The sequence below is a fragment of the Typopeltis vanoorti genome, chromosome 12 (assembly GCF_054136105.1).
Source record: "Typopeltis vanoorti isolate ZY-2024b chromosome 12, IOZ_Tvanoo_1.0, whole genome shotgun sequence".
Lineage (NCBI taxonomy): Eukaryota > Metazoa > Arthropoda > Arachnida > Uropygi > Thelyphonidae > Typopeltis > Typopeltis vanoorti.
In genome coordinates, this window is record NC_143560.1 from 48867670 (window position 1) to 48885478 (window position 17809).

Below are 17809 nucleotides of genomic sequence, written 5' to 3' on the forward strand. Positions count from 1 at the left end.
CATCAAATAGCCACTCTCTCTCTCTCTCTCTGCCTGCCAAAGTTTTTTGTGCAGTTAAATATGTGTAGATTTGAGGATTTTATTGAGGCTTGACATTGATTTTGAATGTTTTATTCTAACATTTGTTTATAATGGCACAAAGAATTTTTTAAATTTTTTTTCATGAAGTGATTCAAGCTGTTAGTACTGAAAATGTGTAAAAATGATCATGTAGGATTAATAAATAAATAAATAATAATAATTGCTCGTGTGTTATTGGCTTCAACGTTGGCAGTTAAAAAGGGTAAAAATTAACCACAGTATTAACAAAAGATTTAAATTGACCAGGTCCATGATTTATCATGTAACTATGATATATTAGACAAGCTAGGTTGTTACCCCAACTAGTATGTTTGCCTTGACTGCTCTCAAGTCCAATCTATACATCTATTTGAAAGAGCCATCACTGTTGCTACTATAGATACAGGGTGATCAAAATTAAAATATTCCTGTTTAAGACCTTGTGGAGTGCCACCCAATGATCCAAATGCTGCAAAACTTTCTAGGAATACACTGTGCGGCATGCAGAAGTGATATCTGAGAGAGAGAGAAATCCAAAATCACTACCAGGAAGGCAGGGGGGGGGGGCTGTATGATATACTGAAGTAATTGTTTTGTGTGTTAGGAGAAAAAGCAATATAAGCATAAATAACATTTTTATTCACTTATCAGGATGATCCCAATAAATCCTGTCCTTGAAAAATCCCGAGAGCCAGAATTCACATGGGGAATGGGGGGGGGGGAGTCAAGATCAAGTGAATGTGGCAGCCATGCAGTGGGAAAAGCACAGCTAATCACTCTGGCTTCTGTGAAAAGAACCTCCTGTATAGATTGATCGATGTGTAGAGGGGGGGGGGGGGGCATCCTGCATGAAAATGACTAAATCCATGTACAGGCACTACACTGATGCAGCTGTGGCACAACAAAATTGTCTATCATATCACGATACCTCTTGGAAGTAACTGAGCAGGTCACAGGACCTGACTGGCAAATGTCTTCAAAGAGGGATTGAATGATAAATGAAGCTGTAAACCTGCACCAAACAGCAACTTTGAGTGAATGCAAAGGAATTTGTTGGATTGCATACAGGTTTTGAGTAACCCATACTCAGAAATTGTGGGTACTCACAGCTCCATTCAGGTGAATTGAGCCTTATCTCCTCACATAATCATTCACAGCCATGCAGCATCTAACTCCTCTTGAATAAGGAATGTTAAAGCGAATGTCAGTCAACTTTCAAAGTCCTGTGTCAGGATTATCTTAAATGGATAGAAATGCAGAATTTTCAGTAGAATTCTCCACACAGTTATGTAAGGCACATCCATGTGTATTGATACAGCACATACACTGCAGGACCCATTGCTGTTATTCATGGCCTGCTCCAAATGGCAGCAGCAAAGTCCTGTTGTGAACTGATAGTTTGCAACCTCTGTTAGGTCTAACCCCAATGATCCCGTTTCTTCAAAATGACTAATCATTCATCACAGAGCACATTGAAATAGTGGACTTCATCAACATTTGTTCAGGGAATGAAATTCACGGCGTGCAGCAACAGCATTACAATTGCTTAGGTAGTACAGCTTTCCGAGTAAAGTACGTGGCAAGGTTAGTGTCACTACTGCAGATGGTATGAACAACCAAAATGAAGGGAAAAATCCATATCCACCTTTTAAACCCTCCTGACACCAGCCGAGTTGTGTGATATCCAAATTCCACGCATTCAGTATTTACAATACCCCTGGCGATGAATTTTGGAACTACCCCCCCTCAGATATCGCTTTCACATGATGCACAATGTATTTCAGCAAAGTTTTGTAGCATTTGAATCACTGAATGGTGCTCCATAAGGCCTTAAACAGAGATACTTTAATTTTGATCACCCTATATGTCAAGCATATTTCCTCAATTTGTCCTCATACTCAATATTCTAGTCCTGAGACAGCTCTAGCCACTTGCCACTCTGGACCCTCTCTAATATTTCTCTATCTCTAAGATATCCAGGTAATCAGATCTGTGCCCAGAAATCCAGATGGGAGCCTAATCAATGCTTTAGGTCACAACGACTTTCTCATTCCTACATCTAGTGTTTTTCACATTATGACAATAATATTTCTGAGCAACTTTTGCAATGTGTCCCATCTCTGAACTTCAATTTCTTAGTATCAACTTCAGATTTCTTGATGCCTCCACCTTTTGCCTTCCAACAACATCAGTCTACTCAAATCCTCCTGCAACTTCTCCCAGAAGTAATGGCCATTACTCTCCCCCAGCTAAAAACACTAAACTGAATATAGACTTTCAAATTTCAAATTATTTCATCAATTTTAATCAGACTATCAATCTTCATTCCAAGTAGTTTGCCATGCTATTCTACCTCTACCAAATGTTTTTTCAAAATTTAGAAAAATTATCACATAAACATTTTCTCTGTCCAATATAGTTGTTACAGATGACCAGTGGCCTATCCAAGGCCAATGGTCATGTGTGGTATGAAGTGGCAAAGCTTCCAAAAACTTGGATTTTTCATCCTGCAATACATGCAACTAGCCAGAAGAATATATACAATTAACAGACACAATACACTGGCTCCTTGTTGTTTAGAATTGTGACTGAAACAACATTAGCGTTGTTTCAGCCACAATTCTAAACAACAACTTTTACTACCATACCTGATGCAGAGCTAACATGTCACCAATGATTCTGACTCCCTTCCCACCTACTTATGCAGCAGCACCATTTTCCCCATCCTTCCAGATCTTCATGGACTGTTTCAGCTACTTGTGACTATTACTGAAGAATCAAGTATACATATACAAGTACAGCAAGACCCTATTTAATACTGATTTGATATAAAGTGGTTTTTTTCTGAACCCAAAAAAAGCACTAAATTCATGCTGATTCTATTTATCACTGCATTTCTCTTGATTCATATATAATACGATTATTCCTGAATCTGAACCAATCAGCAAAAGGTCACAATTTGGCGTAGTGCTGTAATTCACCTAATCCTCCAATCTATGTTTATCCCTTACATTTGTTTTCCCCATACATCATGTAGTTGTTCATTGGCAGTGAAACAGTGTCCATACTTAATACGATTTGGAGTGTTACGTTAAAACGTTATTTATGCACAGTAATCATCAATATCATTGACCAAGAAAATCAACAAAAATTCTATTTGTTCATTAAAAATTAATCATTACTATCATTTTTTTTAAATTATTCAAAATGAGTGGGTGTAAAGATGATAAAACAAAATTGATATGAAAAGCATTTCACTCGACATTAAAATGCAGGTGCCGAGGCAATTAGAAAAAGGTGAATGTCAAGTTAACATTGGAGCCAATTTAAATTTGTCTACTTCCACTATACGAACGACTTTAAAAAACAAGGACAAAATTAAGTGTTCAGTAACCACAATGTCTTCTGAACAAATCTGATGGGAGCCTAATCAATGCTTTAGGTCACAACGACTTTCTCATTCCTACATCTAGTGTTTTTCACATTATGACAATAATAACCCAATCCAGAAGCAATGTTTTAGAGGAAATGGAGAAACATCTTTCCATTTGGATTGATGATGAAACCAAATGCAGTATGCCATTAAGTCAAACAATAATCATGGAAAATGCCAGAAGTATTTTTAAACATATTCAAAAATAAAGAGAGGATATAAGCAAAAACTTTGTGGCTAGCAAAGGTGGGGGTCGATAGATTTAAAAAAATAAGCAACCTCTACACATTTGAATCACTGGAGAAGCGAATGATAAATGTATCAAAGGAGTGTGGAAGAAGGTATGGCAGGAGATATCGAAGGATTTTCAACAAGAGCCCACTGTTGCAAAATTGTCAGCCTAGTCAATACAGCAGGACTAGGAGATGTAGATGAGCAGGATATTGAGGAGTTCTTGCAGGTTTCTTGAAGAACAGGCAGAATAAGGGATTCATGCAGAACCTGAAAATAGTGATTCTGAAAACAAAGAACCCAAAGAACTTGCTACAGATTTCCTCAGTAAAAGTTTGGTGATGATAACTGAAAGCGTTGATCTTGTAGCGAATGATCCAGATTTTGAAAGAAGTACAAAAGCAAGACGAGGCATTTTGGATGCGATCTCTAGCTACCAACAATTGCTTAATGAGAGAAAAAGAAAATGACAAATGACACACTAGAAGACTTCATCACTAAAAAAATCAAGAATTTCAGAAAAGCCAGAACCTTCGACAGCACAAAAACAAGCTTTGTATTTCTGTGTACGTATGTATATTTTGCAAGTTAATATAAAAATAACTTAAAATTCAGTTGATGGAAGTTTTTTTCACTTGGCTATGCTACCAATTATATATTTGGTTTAATCCTTTAACTAAGTGTAAGCAAACAAAGTTTGCACCTGAAGTATTTTCAGGACTAGGGGCAACTCGTGATAAAGGTGGTGTAAGTTTTTCACTTACACCACTTTGATGGAAGTTTTTCAAAAAACTTCCATCAACTTATCTCTAATCCAGAGAATTTTAATAATAAGGTGCGACACCTTCTGGCAACTAGTATAGGTAAATATGACTTTTCCATTACTTCCACCTTAGTATCACCACCACTGGTCTGGCTCCCACTGATGAGACCTCAATAAAGGTCGAAACCGGTCTGGGTAGTGGCCCTTCCCTTAATGCATAGCATTATACATGTCCACAAGGAGATGCGCTTTGCATTATGGGAGATACTAAGGCGAGTGATGAAAACTTACACCACCTTTACGAGTTGCTCCAATCCTGAAAATACTTCAGACGCAAACTTTGTTTGCTTACACTTGATAAAGGATTAAACCAAATATATAATTGGTAACTTAGAATTCAAGTAAAACGTGTTTATTCTTGGGCGTGTGTTTTTCTCTATTCTTATTTAATGACCCTGTTTAACGATGTTTCGTTTAGCACTTTGTCTTCTAAGAATGCATCCTGAGCGTTAATCGGGGTATTACTGTATACATAATATACATAGCGACATTTCATCCACTAGCATAGCCTTATTAAATTAAGCTTATTTAAAATTCCAAATTCTTCACATTTGCTAATTTCTATTCTCTTTCTTTCCCCATCGTGTTCAATGCAATTCTCTCCATACCAACATGAAATATACTGACAATTGTGGAACAATTCCACTTCAGATTTTTTTAAAAAGAACACAACCAGCCACATCACATGTCAAAATCACAACCGTCACCAAATGGCTGTATCATGATGATTCCTACTATCACCACTGCAAGATAGCTGGAGGTGTCGTATAATAATAATATAAGAGTGTGCCAACAGCATCGAACAATTGATCCCCTTCCAACTACAGATGATATGATGTTAAATCAGGTGTGAGATAGGGAAGTACATTATCCTCTGTCATTCATCATCTATATAAATAACATTATGAAGGAAAGTGGAATTAAACCTGATATCAAAATTGGAGATGCTAATCTCAGCTCTTTCCTTTATGCAGATGATGTTATACTTCTAAATAAATCCAGTAGATATCTGCAAGATTCCCCGACTAAACTGAAAAACTGTCATAATAAATTTGGTATGAAAATCAGCAATAGAAATCCAATGAAAATATTCAGATGCATTGAAAATATCAACTGCATCCTGAATTGAGAACCTATAGAATAAGTGAAACATTTCAGCTACTTAGGCATAATTTTTAGTGAAGAGGGCAAATTAAATATGGAAAAAGATAGAACAGAATTAGCAGAGTTGGTATTATTATTATTATCTGAGACCTCCAGGGAGTCAAGGCCTCATCAAGGGAGCCTATAAAAATTATCCAAACCAGCTATCATACCTTCCCTTAAATTCATTCACACTAGATGCACTCATTATCCCCTAAGTTAAGTTTATTCCAATCACTCATTGCTCTCTGGGAGAAAAACCTAGCTCTTACCCTCTTTTTGACTGCGAATAAACTTAACTTCCATGGAAGCTCCGTGTTCTCTTCCCACCTTCCATATAACAAAAAATTTCATCAGTTGATATCCTATAACACCCATCCAAAAGTTTATAGACCTCTATCACATCACCCCTCTTTCTCCTATTAACCAGAGTCTGCAATCCACACAGTAGCAATCTGTCTTCATAATCAAAATCCCATAATCCGGATATAATCTTTGTAACTCTTCTTTGCCCCTTTCCACAGCTTTATCCCCTTGGAACCTAGACCAAATCTGTGCACAATAATCCAGGTGTGATCTTATCAAAGCCTTATAAAGAGGCAAAACGACTTCTTTATCCTTACATGTCAATGTTCGCTTCAACATCGCAATTATCCTCTGAGTTGTATTTTTAACCTTTGTTATGTGATCTTTGAACTTTAAATTCCTATCCACCACTATGCCAAGATCCTTTTGCCTTCTCAGTTTCTTGCAGCCTAGCCCCACTAATATAATATGCTGCTGGAACCGTAATCACTCTAAAGCGCATAACTTTACACTTACTAACATTAAACTGACGCCCACTTTCGTTTGCCCAAATTTCCAGTCTATTCAAATCATTTTGTAATTGCTGAATATCAGTAGCATCCCTGATTGCCCTGACTATCTTTGCATCATTGACAATCAATTGCACGTTTGATGTTTGATCCTACCTGACATCATTAATGTATAGATTTAATAATAATGGTCCAAGGACTGAACCCTGAGGTACACCACTGGTTACCTTAAATCTGGCAGATTCACACCCACTATATACCACTTTTTGATATCTGTCTGTCAACTATCCTCTGATTCAAGTCAAGAGTTTATATTCCAATCCCATATTCTTCAGTTATGCAACAGCCTTTCGTGTGGTATCCTATCAAATGCCTCAGAAAAATCCAACATTATCTCAATGTATCCATTCCCTTAATCCAACTCTACCATAACACTGTTATAAAATATAAGCAAATTGCTAAAACATGATCTTCCTTTAGTAAACCCATGCTGTTCCTTGCAGAGTATAGCATGTTTGTCTACCCATTTCTGTATGCAATTTCTTACCAACTTCTCTAAAATCTTCACTACCTCACCAGAGATACTGATAGGTCAATAGTTAGACACATCAGTTTTTGCACCATCCCTGTACAACGGAACTATCATACATTCCTTCCATTCCTGTGGTATCATTCCTGAGCTGAGACTCAAATTATACAAACATGTGAAAGGTGTAGCTAATTTGGCTGAACATTCCTTTAGCAAATGGAATTTGTCTATAGGGACAAATATTCCATTTGTCCCTATAGACAAATTCTTATCCAGGTTATGTAACAGCTCTTCAACCTTATTTTCATGAACCCCTAACTCTTCATCCAATGTAGCAGTAGCACCGAGCACCATGTTACATACACCTAGTTGATATATCATAGCAAAGTCAGCACTCATTAAATGAACAATCTCATTAGATTTGGCACCCAAATACCATCTGCATTCAATAGTTATTCTTCCACATTCATTCTTTCTTTTGCTTGTGGCATACTAATAAAATTCTTTTGGATTACCTTTAGCTTGAACGGCCAATTTCTTTTCATACTCCGATTTAGCTTTCCTCACAATGCTGGTTACTTTTCTAGCCTGAGCTTTATATATTTCATAACTCCTCTCACTCTTATTCTCACAATATTCTTTCCACATCTTCTTCTTCTGGATCTCTTGCTTAATAAGGTTGCGCATCCATTTCACTCCCAACCTATTTATTCTTCGAACACTAGGGATACATTCAGATAACACCTCATTCAAGCACTTTTTCAAAGAAAAAATATGTATGTAAAGAACGTATCCCTTTCCCCATGCAATGCTGACATTTTCCTCATTCAGTAACTGATACCATGGGACTAAAGAGATTATTCTCCTAAGTTGATCATAATTTCAAGCTTTGTAGTTCAGCATGTAAAACTGTTTTAATCGGAGCATCAATACAATTAGATACTTCCCAAGAAAGTAAAGAATGATCACTATACCCAATTAGTAGTAATATAGCCATATTCTTGACAGAGACCCCTTCTGACGTTATAAGCAACTCCAACACTCTTTGACCTCAAGTTCCTCGAGGTGTGGTAGGAAGTCAAATGAATAAATTTATATGGAAGAGAGCAAAATTAGTCACAACACTAAATTAGCTGTGTACAAGACTGTTTTCAAGCAAATTTTAACTTATGAATCTGAGAGCTGGGTTAAAATTAAAACACTTGACCAAAGACGAGACCACAGATATGAGAGTTCTGAGAATGATTTGAGGACTGAACAAATGACATCAATGGCAATATCATATTAAAAATGAGGATATGCTATTACTATTATATGACACCTCCATGGAGTCCAAAGCCTCATCGAGGGAGGGTACCTACTCAACAACTTCTCCATCTCCACCACTTCGCCAACAAAACCATCACCACCTGAATAAATCTTATGCAGTTGGTGATGGTGTTGCCAATGCCATCTAGTGCCCACCACCACCACAACCAGTATTTTTTCTCTCTGTAAATTGCATGCATCCTGAATAAGAGGAAAGAACTTGACATTACTACTTACTAATATAATAACGGAATTAACTCTCATAAATTATTCTTTATTCATAGAATTTTTGCCTGAGTATCACAGGCATCATCAGTACAGGTACAAAGGCTAATTAAACAATAACTGTTATATTCACAAATCACCACCTAAGGTTAAATTTCCTAAATTAATTAAAAAAAAAATATATATATATATATGTGCAGGTGTAGAAAGTATTTTACCTTGTGTATACAATTACAAGTTAGGAAAGATTTGCTGATTTATAGAGTACTATCTCCCATAAAGGGGAAAGACATAGACCATTGGATCTGTTTAGGTTAGAGGAGTGAAGTAACGTTTCACATGTTTCTTTGTAAAGCCGTTCCATTAGGAACCAACTTTTGTGAATGACTTTTGTCTTCTTCCACTGAACTCTATGTCTGATGTTGATGGCAGACTGTTCAGGTTCAAGGTACTGGATATACGACTTGAGTTCTTCAACCGGATCAGAGCAGGGAATCTGGTAGACACCTGGATAGCTGAGATGTGGGAGCTTGTCCTTTGGAGACATGAGGAATGTGGAGAATTTTCTGACAGGTCGAAAGGCCACACAAATATTTAGTTGTTTTAAAACTTTAGCTATGCGTTTGCTAATGACTTGTACATAGTGGATAGGTATATGCATAGGTTCTTCTGTATTTGAAGAGGATGCTGGAGCACGACTACTTAAAGCTCTTTTTATGAAGGAATTCTTATAACCCTTGGATATGAAGGAGGAATCAACATATTGTAATTCTATTTGTAATAGTTCTTCTGAAGAACAAAAGGAGTGGGCTCTATGAACTAGTGTTTTTATGGTACCTGCCTTTTGACTGGGATGGTGATGTGATTCAGCATGGATGTACTGGCCTGTATGAGTCGCCTTCCTATAGAAGGCCTATTAGCGCCATGGCATGTAAAACTGCAAGGGCTGGATGTTGATAGTGCATGGGAGGCGGTTAAGAAGTGTTTGCATGAGGCAATGGCTGACTGTATACCTAGAGTCCGAATAATAAATCAAGTAGGGGTTAAATGGATGAATAACACCATTAAGTTTGAGCTGCAAAAAAAGAAACAACTGTGGAGGGAATTTAAGGAGAAAGGTGACCGGCAGGCACATGAACAGTATAAAGTGCAGGCCAGAAGGGTAATGAGTGTGGTAAGAAAAGCAAAAGCAGATTATGAAAGAACATTAGCCATGCATGCTAAAGAGAATCCTAAACAGTTTTTTCGTTACAAGTTTTTATATTACAAGTAAAAGAAAAAATGTATATGGCAGAATGATTTTAAAGAATGCCGATGGTAGGGAGGTAACCGAATCAGTTGATATAGTTGAATTACTGAGCGAGCACTTTGCAAGAGTATATCATCCAGGTGGTGACATTGCAGGAATGAATGAACCAATAGCTTATACGGGAATTGTGGTGAATGAAGTAGAGGTGAATAGTCTATTACAAAACCTCAATGTCAATACATTTGTGGGATTGGATGGTTTACCAGCTTTTGTCGTACATGAAATGGTTAAAGAATTGTCAGTACCCTTGACCATTTTGTTTAATTCGAGTCTCGGATCTGGGTTAGTCCCGAGGGGGTGGAAAGAGGAAAAAATAGTTCCACTGCATAAAGGAGGTTCCAAGATTGCTGGTGTAAATTACCGACCGATCAGCATATCAGGAATCGTTGTCAAGGTCTTGGAGAAAATAGTCAAGAGAAAAATACAGGATTGGATAGATGAAAAAAATGGGATACTGTATGGGGGACAGCATGGTTTTGTGAAGGGTAGATCATGCCTCAGTAACTTGCTCATGTTTTATAACACAGTGACGGCTGAACCGGATAAGGGTAATGGGTTTACAGTGATTCTACTGGACCTTGCTAAGGCCTTTGACAGGATACCACATGGAATTCTAATCAGTAAACTGCAGCATATGAGGATGGATATAGGGTTGGTAAGATGGATAAGAGGGTGGTTGATGGAGAGATATCGGAGATGGTTTATTCAGGAGTCGAGTCCAAAAGACGGCCTGTGACTAGTGGTGTGCCGCAGGGCTCTGTTCCGGACCACTACTTTTCAATTTGTTCATTAACGATATAGGGAAGGATCTAAGAGGAACGGTTCATTTGTTCGCTGATGATGCAAAGTTGGGTAGGGCAATAGTGAATGCAGAAGATGTCAAAATCTTGCAGGATGATTTGGATAGATTGGAGTTCTGGGCTAAGGAGAATGGATGTCGATTTAATGTGACAAAATGTAAGGTTATGCATTTTGGGGTGAAAAGATTAGCAGCAGTATATCACATTGGTGGAACCGTACTCCAGGAGATTGACAAGGCCAGGGATTTGGGAGTGTTGGTGGATGGGGAGTTGAAGTTTAGGGGGCACATCGCAAAAGTGGCTAAATCAGCTCATCAAATCACTTGGTTGCTGAAAAATACTTTAACAAGCAGAGACAAACAGAGGTTATTGTTCCTCTGTATCGAGCCTTGATAAGACCCCATCTAGACTACTGTGCCCAGATTTGGGCACCAGGGTTTCTTCTTGATGGGGAGGAGGTGGAGAGGATCCAGAGACAAGTGACCAAGATGATAGCAGGTCTATGGAATGAACCTGATGAGAACAGGTTGAAGATTTGTAGGTTGCAGAAATTGGTTGATAGGCAGAAAATGGGTGATATGATTGAGACATTCAAATTACTGAAGGGTTTCTATAAGATTAATTCAGAAGATATCTTTGAGAATAGGACTGGTGGTGGGAGGACTAGGGGCCATACATGGAAGCTGGACAAGAGTGTGGTTAGCAAGGGGGTTAGAGCTAGGTTTTTTACTTGGAGAGTGGTGAATGAGTGGAATAAGCTGCCAGAGTCTGTTGTGGGTGCCATGACTGTGAATGAGTTCAAGGCGAGGTATGATAAATACTGTGTGAATGTCGAATAGTTGTTCTTGACGTGATGTTAGGGCCTCCCTCGATGAGTCTAAAGACTACTTGGAGTTGCCCGTAATAATAATAATAAAACTTACAATTCACAGTTTATAGGAAGGAGACTCATCCAGGGAGTTCAAAGACTCGATGAGTCTTTGGACTCCCTGGAGGTGTCACATAATAATAATAATAGTGAAACTAAGAAACATCTTGTGGCAGTTCCATATAAGGCTGTTCCTATTACAAATATGCTAGTGAAGAAGTGATGAGACAGTGAACTTTGAAGGCAGTTTAGCATTATTTCTTTGTTGTCACTCTTCATTTAACAGTTGCAATCATCTAGTAGATCTTTGCAAAAATATCATCCCAGACAGTCAAATTATGCCAAAGGTAAAAATGCACCGAACCAAGTGCTCTGCAATTGTAAAGAATATTCTAAGCGAGCATTTTGAAGATTTAATTGCAGACATTGCAGATGAAAATTTCAGCTTGCTAATACATGAATTGAATGATATCATAGTGAATAAGATTTTAGGAATGACCATCATTTATTATAGCAAGAAATTCAACAAAATTATGCATACATTTCTGAGCATGGTGGTTCTAGAAAAGTGTGATGCTAGTGGTATTGTGGCTGCACTGAAAAAAAAAAGAGCTCTTGACCAAGAAACTGGACACTGAAAATCTCATTGCAATTGGTACAGACAATGGCAGTGTTATAGTTGGTGTCGATAATGGCGCTTATGAACAACTGGAGGCATATATTCCTTCCTTAATTTTAATTAGATCTGTATGCCATTCATTACATCTGGCAATGTCGCACACATGTGCAGAATCTCTTCCAAGAAAATTAGAATTTTTAGTTGCCAAAATGTATAAGTGGTTTTCACATTCTTCAAGACAAGAACCATACAAAGAGCTGTATCAAACTATCAACGAAAATGATGCTCCTCTGAAAATTATAAGCAACTGTGCAACGAGGTGGCTCTCCATTGAACCTTCAGTAGACAGAATTTTCAGCCAGTGACTGGAATTAAAAACTCACTTCGAAGTCATGATGTTACAAAGCTTAAATTTTGTGAGAGATGTACAAAGATGAAAGGAATCTGTTGTACTTTTTATTTTTGCATCCTGTTCTAGTTCAAGTTAACAAAATTTTTTAATCTAACAATGCGGATAAGACGAGATTATTTGAAGACCTTTCTCATTTGATTTGCTCTATTCCTAACGTGTTAGTGCTACCATCACCCACAGTTGACCCTCTAGAGTCAGAGATTGATGACTATTTGGATCCCCAACCAAATCTTGATTACAGATTTGAAAAAAAATTGTCAGAGTTGATGATACAAAAGAAAATAACACAAAATTATGAGCAAAATCTTAGAAATAGAGCAAAACAGTTTCTTCTTGGTCTCATCAAACAGCTTAAGCAAAGGTTGCCTGAAAATTTAAATATTTTAAGAAATGATGTATTCTTTTTCTGTTGACAATACCCAAAGCAGTGTTTCCCAACCTGTGGTCTGCGGACCCCTGGGGGTCTGCAGGATAGTTTATTTTCGTTAAACTTTATCTTATCATGTTGCTCACACCTGGTCTAATTGATATGTTCATAATCTTCCGAATATCTCCATTTATGACAGTACTGCATTGTCATAAATGATACATTTAGTGCATCATTTATGACAATGATATAATTGTAATTTATTATAATTGTAATAAAACTTAATATATTACTTCATATTTATGATATGTAAAATATAAAAAATTTCCATTTTGGATTTCATGGAGGCTGCAGTGAATTAACATTCGCTACGAGGGGGGGGGGGTCTGCCACATGTTAACATTAGCTACAAGGGGCCCGCGACATATTAATATTCGCTACAGGGTGTCCGTGACATCAAAAAGGTTGGGAAACACTGCCCTAAAGCACATAAAAGAACCTGCTACTCCCAGTTTAGAAATAATGCTGAAAACAGAAAAAGATGTTGCTGCTGCTGAATACCAGTACAATACTATCCACTTGAATAAATGAACACATATAGAAAACACTGCACTATTCTGAACTGAAGTATAAGAATACAAAGATGCATCTGGAATGAATCCATTTAAAGAAATTCTCAGTGTGCAATAAATTTATTAATACTGCCAAATTCTAATGTGGAAACTAAACGAATTTTTAATTCCATGAATGTAGTTAAAACTAAATTAAAAACAAGTTGGAATTGCCAATGCTGAGAGCTATTTTGTCAGTTAAGTATGGCCTCAGGCTCTATTTTATTCAAGTTGAAGTTATACTCAGGCCTCAGTATAACTTCAACTTGAATAAAATAAGTAACTGAAAAGTATCAGCTACTATAGTTTGCCCACAGTTTGTAGGTCTCTGCTTGGCATCTTGCCAAGAATAGTGTATTCATGCTGAAGAGGTGAAAGAAATGAAGGACGTACGAATTGGTCACCAACAGGTGAAATCATGTACTTTATAGGTAACATTTTCCAACTGTTATACAAGCAACATAGTTAAATACAACGATCATAAAAAGATAAGTTAATTTTCCGACGTGTAATAATAAACAACTCATCCCATAATACGGATTGATTACATTATCATCGGAATGGATTCTCCTCCTGTTAACATGCGCAGAAGTGTCGAAGGGTCTCTAATTGTGGGCGAACTATACTTCTAAAATTTTAGCTTCACATTTTTATTTTTAACTTCTTTTTTTTTTTTTTTCTTAAGATTTAGCTGATTTTAGTAATTTTCATTTGGCAACAGTAGTGTGAGAATGTAGTTCAATATTACAAAGTGTAAAGTTTTAAAATTTGGGAAAGATAGGATGCAGAGCATAGAACTGTGGAGGATATTTTGGAGGAGGTAGAGGAGATGAAAGATTTGTGGGTGGTGGTAGATAGAGACTTAAAATTTTGTGAACATTTTGTTAAAATTGTGAGGACAACACAGTGGATTATGGAAATGATGTGAAGAACGCTGACAAAAGGATTATTTCAAAAGGATAATGAGATGTTGGAGAGGGTCCAGAGACAATTGAATAAGTTGGTTTCTGATCTCTGGAATGTGGAACATGAGGACAGATTGAGAGAATGCAAATTACAGAGCCTAGTGGGTAGAAGGACGAGGGGAGACATGATCAAGACATAAGCTAGTAAGGAATAATTACCAGATTAATGTGGATGAGATTTTTCATAAAATACCTGGAGATGGCAGAGGGAGAACGAGGGGGGTGCCATCCCTGGAAGCTGCATGAGGTGGATGTGAGCAAAGGATTGAGGAGTAGATTTTTTTTTGCATGGAGAGTGGTGGGTGATTGGAATGTATTGCCTGAGAGTGTGGTGAGTGCAGACAGTGAATGCATTAACTTTCAATTAATTGACTACCTGAATGGGTTGTTATATGCAATTTCTTGTATATATTTCTTTATTCATACCTGATGAAGTCAAAATGGAAATGTAATTTGAGTCTCTTAAGGTCAGCTTAAAATGAAATAATATTCATTCTTTATTATTTTCATCTATTTAAGCTACATACAATTTCCAACCTTCTTATCTCACATGGGATGGCCAGTCTTATAACAGTAACAAAAGTTTGGAAATTTCTGGGGAACACCTCCATTCTGCATCCTAACAAACACTGAAAGTTCCTCTGTTATACAATTTACAATCATATCACTATTTTGTTAGGTGGTTCTGATTACTCTAATTTTTCTTTCTTTCATTTTTTCAATGAGACATAGGCAAGGATCAATTAAGGTGTGACTAAATGTCCTCAGCAACATAATTACAATGCCAAGTGACAGTACAATATGAAAGAGCCTTATAGAACTAAACGAAAGCATTCAAGGAATTTCTACAAAGAGTTTACTGAGAACTATTATAAGGAAGTGGAAATCATAGCAACATTGCCAAATGTCATAAAATACAGTCCTGCTTTGAAAACTGAGGAGCAGCGGCCTCAGATGGTATGGTCACTTAAACAGAATGGTTAGCACAAATTTTTCCCCCCACTTTTTAAGGATGACAGAAATAGCATCCAGAGGAAACCAAGATTTAAGCAGATTGATACAATAAGACAAGCCTTGGAAGATAATATAAGATTTGGTCCTGACAGATGACAGATTAATTTGAAAAAAAAACTATTGACAAGAAGTTAGTAATGACATAAGCCTTTCATGTGTTACTATCTTAATATCGTACTGCATATCAAGAATTTGATGACTGACTGACTTATATTTCAAGACAAAAATCCAGAAATATCAAAAAAAAAGTATTCTGATTGAATGTGAGAGTTAATCTCATACAGAACCAACCTCTCCCCTTCTGCAAAATTCAGATAAACTGATTAAAAGAATGTCCACATTAACTGAAAATGAACTGGAATCACAGTCTTAGTTGCATCAACTTCAGTGGCGTCCCGTGAAGTTTTAAGTGGGGGTGCTGCCTATACAAAATAATTTTTAAAAAAATATTTTTGTCCTAATCGTAACCAATTTATTAATAAATAAATTGTAGATTTATAATTAAAAAAATTCTTTTTGTCCTAATCAGTTTATTAATAAACCAATTTATTAATAAATAAATCTGTAGATTTATTTATTAATAAACTGGTTACTGATTAGGACAAAAAGAATTTTTTAAAAATTATTTTGTATTGGCAGCACCCCCACTTAAAACTTCATGAGCTACCACTGATCAACTCCAAATTGCCCAAAAGCATTGTTTTGTAAAATTTTATTCTTCTCAATATACTAGATATATTGGTGAAAATATTCAGCAATTATCAATGTCATCCAGATACAAAATGCACCTTCAATTGATCCGAGTTTCAGTATACATTGTAGAATTTACATTTAAACTGATAACCCAATTTTCATTTTGTATTATATTGGTGGGATTATGCTATAAGAAACTGATGAGGCTAAGGATCTTGGAGTGTTAATAGATAGGAAGAAGTTGAAGAGCCATGTAGTCAAAATTGCAAATACAACTCCAAAGATAATTGTAATGCTGAAACGAATGTTCACATGTAAAGATAAGGATGTAAATTTTGCCTTTTTACAAGGCCTTGATAAGACCTTATTTGGAATATTGTGCGCAGGTCTGGTCTTGTGGTTTTCGTTGTGATTCTGATATAATGGATAGAGTGCAAAGGAAAGTGTTAAAAATGATATCAGGATTGTGGAATACTGATTATGGAATATGAAGACAGATTGAGAATTTGTAGACTGCAGAAGACACAAGCAAACAGGAGAAAGAGGGAGAGATATGATTGGGTCTTACAAACTTCTGAAAGGCTCATGCAGGATTTCAGTTGAATGAATTTTTCATTTTATAAATGGTGGGAAAAGGACAACAGGGCATCCTTGAAAGCGCAGAATGAATGCCGCTAAAATGGGAGTGAGTGCAAGATTTTTTCTAACAGAGGAGTGCGTGATTGGAATGGACTGCCACTGGATGTTGTGTGTACAGCAAGCAGTGTGGAATTCTGAATAAGTATGATTGCTGATGCGTGTAGCACATGGCCTCCCTGGAGGTCTCTCTTAATAATAATGCTTATATTCATAATACCAGCTTCTTAGCTATCTCTTGCATGTAAGTTTTCTATCTTTTGGTACTAAAAATCACGAAGATTTTTATTATATCACAAAATTTCGTTAATCAGATTAATATTTTTTAATGAATTAAATTTAACAGATACTTACCAGATACTCCTAAAAAGAAAGCCCATGAAATCTTAAAACACTGATTCATAAGATAAAACAGAGACAAATATCGTTTTCCAACTAATTACTATTTCAAAACAAGACTGCATAAATACACACTAGCGTAACCCACGAGGGACATTGCAAAATAATAGAGGGCGCTAAAAAAACATCCACCGTTGTTATAGAATCATATTCGTTCAATGAGTAACAAAAAAAAAAAAAAAAAGAAATCCGATCGCAAATCACACAGAACCTGCCAAATTTAAACATTAATAATAAAGAAGAAACGTTTTTATGAAGCAGCCTACAAACGAAAGTGTGTGTGTGTGTGTGCGCGCACGTATTATTATTTTATTATTATTATAAGCGCCGGTGTAGCCATCGCCGGCTCGAGCAAATTTGTGAGTGTGGGCAAGATTTTTGTTTTTTCCCTTCGGTCGAAATTGTATATGTATATATAAAAATTATTATTATTATTATTATTATTATTATTATTATTATTATTATTATTATTATTATTATTATTATTATTATTATTATTATTATTCGTGACACCTCCAAGGAGTCCGAAGACTCATCGCGGGAGGACAC

General features: G+C 36.5%; 1 protein-coding gene across 2 annotated transcripts in view; it reads right to left on the reverse strand.

Moving 5' to 3' along the window:
• Positions 1–17339, reverse strand: part of LOC150100770 (uncharacterized) — a 71485-nt gene extending 54146 nt beyond the window's left edge. For both annotated transcript variants that reach the window (XM_090401964.1, XM_090401963.1), the window contains exon 1: positions 17216–17339. The gene's annotated coding sequence lies outside the window, so the exon portion shown is untranslated. The remainder of the gene's footprint in view (positions 1–17215) is intronic.
• Positions 17340–17809: the final 470 nt, after the last annotated feature.